Source organism: Pelophylax lessonae, assembly GCF_965119305.1.
Source record: "Pelophylax lessonae genome assembly, chromosome: 5".
In the NCBI taxonomy this organism is placed as follows: domain Eukaryota; kingdom Metazoa; phylum Chordata; class Amphibia; order Anura; family Ranidae; genus Pelophylax; species Pelophylax lessonae.
Window position 1 is genome coordinate 27,334,897 of NC_138772.1, and position 10,581 is coordinate 27,345,477.

Consider the following 10,581-nt stretch of genomic DNA (forward strand, 5'->3'; position numbering starts at 1 on the left):
TAGTGCATTTTTGCCATGATTTTGGCCGCAAATTTGCTGTAATCTGCATTTTTTTATCCGCCCAACAATAAATTAGCCAAAAAAAAAAAAAAAAAAAAGCATATAAAATGCAAAATGCAAATTAGGGCAAAATCCTTGCAAAATCAAGTGTGCGAAAAGGCTCAGCAAAGAGCATTGCAGTAATGACCAAAAGCAAACTGCATAGATGTGAACCAAGCCTAAGAAACTGGAAGCAAAGAGTATTTAGTCACTTCCAGTTTAGTTTCCACTGTTATGCCCCTCCCCTTATGTACACCAGCAGGTATTACTGCATAGGAAGGTACTTACCTGTACTGAGTCTTGTAGCTTTTGGAACTTAATCAGTCTCTAACGTGTATTTATACCACTCTTTGCTTTACAAATAACCTCCCACATCACATTGCCAACTGCCTTGGGGGTAAAGAACCTGGCAAGAATGCTATAACGTCACCTAATGCCGAATTATTTTGGGGAGGGTTGGGGGGGAACTTGTTCTGAAAAGTGTTTCTTTGGAAACAGAAACTAACCGGTTGCCTAACCAGCACTGCCATTAAAATAGGGAAACTGTAACATTAGATATATAGGAAATTGGATGATATCCTAACTGATTTAGATGGACAAATGCTCAGAGTTTAGAACCTGAATAGGTTTGCAGACCTAAATTTTCACCTAGGTGCTAGTGAATCTCTGTAGGCTTGTTGTTGTCAATAAATATAATCAAATTACATCTCTAAAGCCCTCAAAAGAATCCTTCGGACCTGGTGGTCCCCATATAGGAGGCACATAACTGTCTGATTGCGTCAATCCAAAACAGTAGTCACAGGGATTTGAAAATGAGTTATGTGGACCTTGCTTGTGATGTGCTGGTGTCAGATATCCCAACACCAAACTAGCCATTGGAACAACTGGTCCATATAAAAATAGTATTGATCCTTTACCGTTCTCCTATTAGTATTGGTATTTTATGACAAGGCATTGATGTTGAAGTAGGTGTAGGTGATCTGGTTTGAGAGCAGGTAGGTTTGACACCCGAGAGCAGCCTTTCTCAACCAGGGTTCTGTGGAACCCTCGGGTTCCTCCAGAGGTTGCTAGGAGTTACTTGAGCAATGAGAAATTTCTGCATCTCAGATAAGTTTCCACTGACACCAATGATCTTTTTACCGATCTGTACAAGGGGATTCTTCCTATTGACCACAAATTTTTTACATAGTAGGTGAGGTTGAATAAAGACAATAGTCCATCCAGTTCAACCTGTGTAGGTGTGTGTGTCCGTAATCATCTCACATACCCCTGAATGTTCTGATCCTTGAGATGTATGTCTAAGAGTCTTTTGAAAGCCACCATACTACCCGCAGAGACCACCTCTTGTGGTAGAGAATTCCACAATCTTGTAGCCCTAACAGTAAAGAACCCTCCACGTTGCCTGAGGTTAAAACGCTTCTCCTCTAATCGCATTGTGTGCCCTTGAGTCCTCATGCAATCCCTTCGACTGAACAGCTTTTTTTCTAGGCTGAGATCCCCATTGAGATATTTTTATCTCAATGTGATGAGCATTCTCTTATTGACCGTCACACTAATGTAGCGAGAATGAACGTGTATATAGTAATAATTATCAATAATTATCAGGGGTTCCCTGAGCCTCGAAAGTTATTTCAAGGATTCCTCAGTGTTAAAAGGGTTGGGAAAAGGCTGAAGATCTCAATGGTTTTCTTGTCTTGTAGTGTAATGTAACAGAAATGTAAATTGAAATTCCAAACCACTGCAAAAAGGTTCAGATGCAACTTTATTTCAAACCAAACCAACTGGTGAGACCTGTGCTTTTAAGCACACTCAAAGAAATATCATTAAAGATTTTGTTCATTTCTAGGGTTAGAGTCTAACCCAAATCCATACCTCTATAAATTGAGGAGGATGAAAAGCTAACATAATAATTTGTTATGGCAGGGTGTACTCCCCACCAACTATACCAGTACAGCTCCCTCCCAAGTACCAGTACTGCTCCCCCAGTACAGATCTCTCCCCCATAACCAGTAAAGCTCAGCGCAGTACAGATCCCCCACACCAGTACAGTTCCCACACCAGTAAAGCTGCCACAAGTACAGATCCCTTGCACCTGTATAGCTACCCCTTGCACCTGTACAGATCTCTTCCCACACACCAGTACAATCACTCTGGTACAGACCCCTCCCCCCTCCCCACCAGAACTGTTCCCCTTAGTACAGATCACCCCCACCACCAATACAGCTCTCTCATACTCTCTACCAGTACTGCTCCCCTAGTACAGCCCCCCCCCCCCCCAGTTCAGCTCTCCCCTCCACTTACCAAACCAGGTATTTCAGAGTGAAATTAAGTCCTATGGCTATGCCATGTGATCTGAGCTGAGGAGGCGCTAAAGAGAGCCTCCGTCACTCAAAACTGCTGCTTTTGTTCTTGGGTTTTGATATGCTTTAGGGGTAAACAACAGTTTAATATGAATGGAGTAGCAATACATTATGTAATGTTAGTGTTTTATTCTTAGTATGAATGCATATTTTTGAATGCTACCTTTCTACAGTATTCATTAATTTGGGGATCAATGTATGTGTAGCCAGGTGCTTGGCTAAGAATGGAGAGTGAGAGAAACACTGGTTGCAGCTGCTCTCTGTACCTCCTGCCCTGCAGTGCTGAACTGGTTAACAGCTATATCAGCAAGAGGAGCGAGCTGCTGAGCAGGAAGAGTTCATCAGACTGAGGCAGGCAGCAATGCACTGTGGGAACTGTATGCAGGCAGGGGCAGTCTACTTTCTTCACTACAGATGGAGCACTTCTGCAGTGGCATTGCAGTGAGAGAGGAAGTCAAGAGGAACATAGTTCCTCTATGGTTTCCAGGGTCACTGGGGAAGCTATCCAATTGGATGCTGCCCTCCCATATGACTCTAGCTGCTAACTTCTGCCAGGCAGAGCCTATTGAGGCCCTTACACCCAGGCTTGGTGCACATTTCTTGTGTGGGTAGTGTAGGGACAAGTCACCCATCTAACAGAGACAGTGATCAGCAGCAGGGAGAAGTTCCAGATAAGTATGAAACGGCTGGGGAAATGCCATCTTTCCGGAGTTGGGTTTGGACCTGCCAGGCTGCATTCTGCTCCTCAAAACAAATGCTGTTGATACATCTGAGACCTGCTCTGCTGCCCATTGCTGTTATATGCCGTGAGTGTTCCCAGTTGGGAACCTTTAAGCCGGGTTTGTTGTTTTCTGCATTAATACAAGTTCTGTTCTCTGCAACCAGAATCTGTTTGTTTACTGCTGCTGCACGACGCTGCACCTCCCCACACTTGGCGGCATTCAGCAGGATATGGCTCTTCTTACAGCAGGTACAAAAGGAGGAGCATAAATCATCATGGCTCTCCTAGGATCGGTTTAATGGCTCCAACATTCTTTGGGCTGAGTGGGAGGAGAGACTTGAAACAATTCATGTCTGTATCAGGTTCCCGCCCAGCTGATTGCGGAGCTGGCTGTTAATTCCTTGGAGGATGATGCCCACCGAGCAGTGATGGCTCTGCCAGCAGAAGATTAGGCCACCTTAGTAGGGATCATGACATGCCTAGAGGGCCTGTTCGGAGAGAATGTGACAAATTACAATCCCAGAAATGACGTGCAAATTCTTGTTGTTCAGAGACAATAAGAAGATGCGAGCCTCACTCACTTTGCGGTAGCACTCCAAAACCTCTAAAAAGTCCTGGAGAAGGGGGATGCCCATGGCTGTGCTGATATCACCAACTCAGATCAGCTGTTGAGGGACCAGCTTGTGGTAGGACTGTAAACTGTTCCAGCCTGGAGTGCCCTACAAGAGAGAATCAGAGTGCAACCAGCCTTCTCTTTTTGGAACTCGCACTGGACGTGGCCTCCCTGAAACGGGAATTGTCTTCACTCAAGCAAGATTTGGTTCTTATATTATTATAGTAGATTATAGATGGTGAAGGCGCCTGGTTTTAATGTTTTGGCCCTTGATGTAATGCAAAAACCTGCTGCCCTTTTTTATTTTAATGGTGGTGTGCCAAAAAAATACAAGTGGTAGATAAGTGAAAAAGTAGGCGCTGGTAATCAGTATGTGTTCCAGGTGTGTTATGGGGGTATTAGATTGTCTACACCAATCAATTATGTCCATAAAGATAAACCTTGTTTACCAATAAATCTATAAATAAATGGTGGACTTTAAAATCATCTATAATACCATAATGTGACCAATTTGTAATAACAACCTAGTAAAAAGGTGAAATATGTATCTCTGTTTCTATATAAAATTGGTGACTTTTAGTGATGATAAAATTGCAATTAGTGACACTTGTGTTATAAAACCTTATGTGACATAAAAACGCATGTAATTAGCAATAAAATCTATAAAATCTGTAATTCATTTGTGTTTTTGTGTAATAGGTGAAAGAGAGTCCGTGGTAAATTGCAATTAGTGACCGCGAAATGCATTGTGGTCTGTAAACCGGAAACTGAGCTAACCAGCGACGTCATTTCCTGCTTTGGTCTGGAACGCACGCCACACTACAGGGGCTGGGAAGGAAACTGTATCTTATTACAGAGCACCAGAGTGGTCACTTCCATACACCCTAAACATATTGCAGCGCTTCCACCTAGTGCCAGGAGAAGGCACTACACACTGTAAGCAGCCAATTTTATCTTTTATTTTTTCACTATAATAAAAACGGATTTACACTATATTTTGGCTTCCCTATCATATTTTTCCATATACATCTGTTTGAGACCCTATCCTGCGGTCCAGATCCAGATTGGAACATCTACCACCTATCCCAGCATTGGATAAACTCGGTGGAGGATTGATCTATCCTTAAAGCAGGGGTGGGGAACCTATGTTCGGGGGGCCGTATGCGGCCCTCGAAGTCATTTGGTCCGGCCCCCCATGCAGCTGAATCTGTGTCTCTCAGCTGATCTGTCAGAATGGAGCCGATTCTTCCTGTATAGTTTTGGCTCTGTTCTGACAGTCTGAGTGAGTCACAGGCGAAGTGATATCAAATGCACTCCGCCTGTGACCAATACAGGAAACATCGCCTCTTCCTCCAGCGCGGCCCCGCTGCTAGCCAGCATTTCCCGCCAGCAGCACTCACAGCAGTACCAGCCAGAGCCAGCAGTACTCACAGCAGTACCAGCCAGAGCCAGCAGTACTCACAGCAGTACCAGCCAGCTGTACCTACCAGCAGTACCCGCCAGCAGTTATTTTCAAAACTTACCACCACAAAGAGTCGACTGCGCTCCAGACTAACCGACTCAAACCTGGAAAACCAGTTGCGAGTAGCAACATCATCAATACCAGCTAACATCACACACCTCACCAAAGAGAAGCAGTTGCAGCCATCACATGGGGTGAGTTAAATGTTTGACCAAATATAACAGGCACATTTTAAAGTTGATAATTTTGTACGGCCCCCGAATGATTTTATAAATACCCAAATGGCCCTTGGCAGAAAAAAGGTTCCTCACCCCTGCCTTAAAGGGATCAAAAGCAATCAAGGTCCTTGTGGCCTAAAGCCATCTGATAAGAAGCAAATATTGCTGAATTTTATCAAGAGCACAAATTGGAGCACAAAAGCACTTTGAAGATTGTATTTAGTCACCACAGACTTTCTTTTACCTATTGCACAAAAATATAAATGAATTACAGATTTTATAGATTTTATTGCTAATTACATGCGTTTTTATGTCACACAAGGTTTTATAACACAAGTGTCACTAATTGCAATTTACCACGGACTCTCTTTCACCTAGGGCTGGGCGATAAATCGATTTAATCGATTTGTCGATTTTTTAGTTAGAAACGTTTTTTTTTTTGTAAACTCGTGTACAATACTTTTTTCTCCCTTGCAGCCGAACTCCCCACCGCCGCGCCTGGATGTGACCTCAGCTGCGGGGCGGGCGGTGCGTCTGTACAGGCCGGGGCTGCGGCGCGCTGTGATAGGTAAAGTCTCCCCGGCCTGGATGTGACGTCAGCTGCCGGGAGAGGAAGCGGGCGGTGCGTCTGTACAGGCAGCTGACGTCACAACATCCAGGCGCGGCGGTGGTCCGTCAGAGTCAGACACACATATACAGCGCTTCTCCTTCCTCAGTCCTCCCTCAACACAGTGAGCTCTCCTCCCTCCCCGCTCAGCGCGACGCCCCCGCGTCTTCTTTTACTGTCTAATGTCTAGTAGTCTATTGTTTTGGGATTCTACGCATTTTAACTCTTGAGGAGTTAAAATAGCAATAAAGTTGCACTTTTGACACTATATCTGATGTCTGAAGTCATTTTTTAAGTGCATTGGAAAAAAAAATCGAAAATCGAATCGAAACTCGAATTTTTCTTTAAAAATCAAAGTTTTTTTTTTAGGCAAAATCGCCCAGCCCTACTTTCACCTATTACACAAAAACACAAATGAATTACAGATTTTATAGATTTTATTGCTAATTACATGCGTTTTTATGTCACATAAGGTTTTATAACACAAGTAATTGCAATTTTATCATCACTAAAAGTCACCAATTTTATATAGAAACAGAGATACATATTTCACCTTTTTACTAGGTTGTTATTACAAATTGGTCACATTATGGTATTATAGATGATTTTAAAGTCCACCATTTATTTATAGATTTATTGGTAAACGAGGTTTATCTTTATGGACATAATTGATTGGTGTAGACAATCTTATATTGTTATGTTCTTATAAGTGCTTGCAGTTACTTTCATTCAACCAGGGGTGTCAGAGGGTTAGGGTTGTTCTTGGAAATGGGATGCAAAACAGAAAGACCAAATTACCAAGTGGCCACTGCGGGGGTAGCACTACATATAGATGTAGAACCATCCTAGTCAGGTGCTAGGTAAAGGCATTTTATCAAGGCTTATCAAGGAGCAGGATTTCTAGTTTTGCCTGTTACATGTGTCCAGGTGTGATTCACTTGGTCTGAGGGAGTGCCCCCACTGTATCCAATAGGTGAGCCTGTTGGACAGTGAAGGAAACCCAGCCAGTGACACACAGGCTTTTGTGGCTGTCCCAGTAGGAGGGCACAACCGCAGTGCATCCTGGGATTGGTCATAAAAGCCAGGGGCACATGTGACAGGGTGTCTTTGGGCGGAAAGCCAGGTCCCAGGAGGAGGGTGATGGCTGTCTCTCCTCATGTCAGTGTGGAAAGTGGCCACAGGCAGTAGGCCTGGTGGACCAGAAGTGTGGAGCTGAGCCAGGAAGTCCAGGATACTGACTGTGGAGTAAGTGGCAGAGCTACCTGAGGAAAAACAGTGTCCGTGAGTACCGGGAAGCTTGCCAGGGGTCTGCCCAGGAAGGGGACCACTCCAGGGAGAGTCAGTGGACAGGTGCCAGCCCACGCAGCGAGTAAGAAAGGGGGTGCCAAGTTAGACCCTGAAGAGAAACCTAAAGTAAAGTCCATTCTTTAACCTCCCTGGCGGTATGATTCTTTCGGATTTTAGGTGCTGAAAGCGGTACCATTATTTTGCATGTAATTCTTGTGAATGAGCAGCCCAAACCAACTGTATACATTTATTATATATATATATATATATATATATATATATATATATATATATATATATATATATATATATTTATATACATATATATATATACATAAAAAGTACAGTAAAACTGCAGGAAAGGGCACTGGGGGGCAAACTAATGTGATTTTTTTTTTATTTTGAATGGTATCAGTGTGCTTGGTGTTTTTTACATTTGAATTTGCCGCCGGTTCCACCCCCCTGCAAACGTCACGTCGCAGGAGACGGAAGCCGGGGCACGGAGAGGATCGGGAGGAAGAACCGCCGCCGCACATCGCCGAGACACATCGCTGGATCCCGGTGACAAGGTAAGTAACCCTGCTTACAGGATCCAGCGATGCTTCTGGCGGTACCCCGAGTGTGGCTTGCGGTTACCACTTTCGGCTCTGAAATTTAACCCCGAGCCACGCTCGGGAATACCGCTGAGAAGGTTAAATCTTCACCTCAGTGGCAAAGTGAAGCAGCGGCCTTGCCGCACACACCGCAGTTAGATGTCCTTAAGTTTGTGTATAGTTACTAAGTTGGAGTATCCCACTCATCCCTTCCCCCATCCCGGTTCCAAATAAAATACAAAAAACCAACTCCCCTGGACTGTTCATTGACTGAGCCAAGTGTTAAAGTACAAAGGCCTCTTTCACATGGGCGCTCCGTATGTCCGTATATCACCCCATCCGTTTGCTGGTGATATACGGACATAATGCATGTCAATGTGATTGCGGATGTCAGCGGATGACCATCCGCTGACATCCGATTTGCGTCCTTTCAGTTCTGTTCCGTTTTTTGGAACGGAACAGAACCCTATTTTTCTTCCATTTAAAAAACGGAAAGGAAGCAAAATCGGATGTCAGCGGTGTCATCCGCTGACATCCGCAATCCCCATAGACATACATTATGTCCATATATCATCCGCAAACGGATGGGATGATATGCGGACATACGGACCGGATGACACAAGTGTCCGTAACAAAAAAAAAAGTGCCTGAGCGGATCGAAATACGGTCCACTCCGTGTGAAAGAGGCCTAAGATTTCATGGACTGTTGCTATGGGTAACCCAGGGAAATCCATTCTCAGCAGCTCCCAGGGGGGCAGTGCTACATATATGTGTAGGACTAGTTGAGTTTTGTTTTGTTAATCTGTATATCTTAGAAAATGTATGTAGCTGGAAAGTAATCTCTACAGTTAGAGGGGCACTGGTGGACTTCCTAAATGGACTCCAATAACTATGGAGCCATTGCAGATGGAAGACCTGCTATGCTGGTGCAGTGTTGGTGGTAACTAGTTACAAAGTAACTGATTACAGTAACTACATTACTTTTTTTTGTAACGAAGTAAAGTAACTAGTTACAATACTAATATTGGTAACTACACTACTTTACTAGGCTATAGGAACGCGCTTTCCTGCGTTACCCAAGCCGTGCGATACAATCGTTATTTGGAAGAATAGAGAGGGATGAAGTTTATGAATTTTTGTTGCACTTTGTTTTATTCTGTTTTTTTCAGGTTTTGTTCTCATGTTTCCCAAAGCCTGTGTTTATACAATAAACTCTATGCAGAAAGAGTGTCATGTATCTTCTTCTACACGGTCAATTAAGAAAGAGGAAAGTAAAGTAATAAGTAGTGAAGTTACTTTTCAAATGCAGTAACTAGTAAAGTAATCTCGTTACAATTTACAGAAGTAACTAGTAATTAGTAACTAGTTACATTTTTTGAGTAACTACCCCAACACTGTGCTGGTAGAGCCAGTTTTTTATGTCTCCTTCCCTATCTTAAGAAATGTAGATATGGGCATTATCGTAAAAAAATACTCATATGCAAAGTGCAGTAATTCAATTCGATTTCACAAGGGGGTGTAATCAGGACCTGCCCGTCTCAGAGGCTTCTGCCTTGGTCTCCATCAGAGTCTCTCTTACATCAATCTTCTGCTACATCAGGGTCCCCATCACCACTGTAAGGCTTACAGCACATTGTAACATTATGCCAGGAGCCAGGGCTGGTCTGACTGAAGGAAGTTATGTTCAATTGTTAACACTAGGGCAAGCAAATCATTGGTTGCTGGGGCGCCAGTGTGAATCTGGACTGCAGACTGCGGGTTGGGGGTGGTGGGAGGAGGCAGAGACCAGGGGAGGACTGGGAAGGTGGGCTGGGTGGCAATTGCCCCCGGGCCACTCTGATGCTGGGTAAAAAGGCTGCACTCAGGGCTGGACAAATGTAGGGGCCAGACACTGTATACAGCTGCCGATTGCCACTACACAATGTTATATTTGCAGAGCTGCAGCGGAGCGATATGAGTGTGCAGAGCATGCTCCTGCACCCGGCCAGCACAATACTAACACAGTCACTTCCCTTGAACTCTGCCCGAAAGGATCTTCTTAGGCCCCGCTTGGTGTGATGCAATTTACTGTATTTTTGTTAAACCTCCTTTGTTTCTATTAACAATAAATTATGTTACCACATTGTAACATATTTGTCTTGCTTCATAATATGAATATCCATTATAAAACCAGGTGGGCATGGATGGTGAGCTGATTGGATGGTTCAATGGGCCAGTTGACTGGATTTGCCCCCCAGGCCTAAGGCTTGCAGCCCTCCCCTGGCAGAGACCATAAGCAGCCTCTGCTGACCTGCATTCTCAGTCTTTGCACATTGAGGATACACCACTGACCCTAACTGCACACCAGATAAAATCTCCTAGTGGGCCAGATGTGGCTTGCTTGGCCGTAGTTTGGAGACCCCTGCCATAGACATAGATCTAGTAGTGCATCATTGTGGTTGTGAGATGGGCAAAGTGTGACAAATCAGGGTACTAATTGGGCGAGGAATAATTGATTTTAGTGCAGAATGGGCAGAGTGTACAGGAAGTTAGGAGCTCACTGGATTTCTAGCAGACCAACAACTTTTTTTCTGTACTTGATGCAAAACATGGGGCAACAGCCATATAATGCAGAGATTTATTGAAAATATTTTTTTTTATTTTGTCCAGGCATGCACTTTAACTTCTATGGAGAAAAAATA